A 1,415-nucleotide genomic window follows, 5' to 3' on the forward strand; every position below is an offset into this window, starting at 1 on the left:
AAATAATGTAGGAAATCTGGTTTATGGTTAGCCTCATATACATTATCTACTGGTATCATTTTAAATCGAGAACATATAGCCAGCTCATCAATATGCAAACGATGTGTGAGATTAGCATTTCTCTGCTTCAGATGTACAATGACAAGGGGCACATTGATGGGCTCCCGAGTGGCGCAGTGGTCTAAGGCACTGCATCTCAGTGCTTGAGGCGTCACTACAGATCCCCCTGGTTCGATTCCAGGCTGTATCACAACTGGCCGTGATTGTGGGGTCCCATAGGGCGGCGCACAATTGTTGTCCGGGTTTGGCCGGTGTAGGCCGTCATTGTAAATAAGAATTTGTTGTTAACTGACCTGCCTAGTTAAATAAAGGTAATAATAAAAAAAATATTGGGCCAGTTATGCTGCCATTATGATAAGCTGCAGAACGGGTTCACATGGTTGATATCCTGAGACAGTCAAATAAAACCGATTGGAAAGTTCACAAATGGACAAAAAAAAAAAGGTAATGTTTCATTTGAGAAAGAAACACAGAACAGTTTGAGACAGATCCCCTTCACACCTTTTTATTGCAGAATTGTGATCTGTGATGAATGAACATTGACACCAGTTCATCTTGAATAATGTTTTTAAGGTAACAACTAAAACCAGTTCACTTCACTTCAACATTGAATGAATCAAAGTATATTTTCAAAAAGTACAAATAATCTAACTTGTTTGTAAATGTTAGTAATCTTTAGGTTATTATTACAAAAGCCTAATTTCAGGTGAACAAAAAAATCCATACCGGACATGACCAACCTTGATCTACCGGGTGACCATCCATACCGGACATGGCCAACCTTGATCTACCGGGTGACCATCCATACCGGACATGGCCAACCTTGATCTACCGGGTGAGCATCCATACCGGACATGGCAAACCTTGATCTACCGGGTGACGATCCATACCGGACATGGCCAACCTTGATCTACCGGGTGAGCATCCATACCGGACATGGCCAACCTTGATCTACCGGTGAGCATCCATACCGGACATGTGCCAACCTTGATCTACTGGGTGAGCATCCATACCGGACATGTGCCAACCTTGATCTACCGGGTGAGCATCCATACCGGACATGGCCAACCTTGATCTACCGGGTGAGCATCCATACCGGACATGGCCAACCATGATCTACCGGGTGAGCATCCATACCGGACATGGCCAACCTTGATCTACCGGGTGACCATCTATACCGGACATGGCCAACCATGATCTACCGGGTGAGCATCCATACCGGACATGGCCAACCATGATCTACCGGGTGAGCATCCATACCGGACATGGCCAACCTTGATCTACCGGGTGAGCATCCATACCGGACATGGCCAACCTTGATCTACCGGGTGAGCAGACTTCTATTCTAGCCCAGC

The 1,415-nt window shown here is 45.7% G+C and overlaps 1 long non-coding RNA gene across 1 annotated transcript; it reads right to left on the reverse strand.

The window, feature by feature from the left end:
- Positions 1-549: 549 nt before the first annotated feature.
- On the reverse strand, positions 550-1,004 carry LOC123488625. Its single transcript, XR_006660211.1, has 2 exons — positions 842-1,004; positions 550-800 (listed from the first exon to the last, which is right to left on the reverse strand). It is a non-coding gene; the product is annotated as an uncharacterized LOC123488625 (long non-coding RNA).
- Positions 1,005-1,415: the final 411 nt, after the last annotated feature.

This window comes from Coregonus clupeaformis, unplaced genomic scaffold (genome assembly GCF_020615455.1).
Source record: "Coregonus clupeaformis isolate EN_2021a unplaced genomic scaffold, ASM2061545v1 scaf2406, whole genome shotgun sequence".
Classification (NCBI taxonomy): domain Eukaryota; kingdom Metazoa; phylum Chordata; class Actinopteri; order Salmoniformes; family Salmonidae; genus Coregonus; species Coregonus clupeaformis.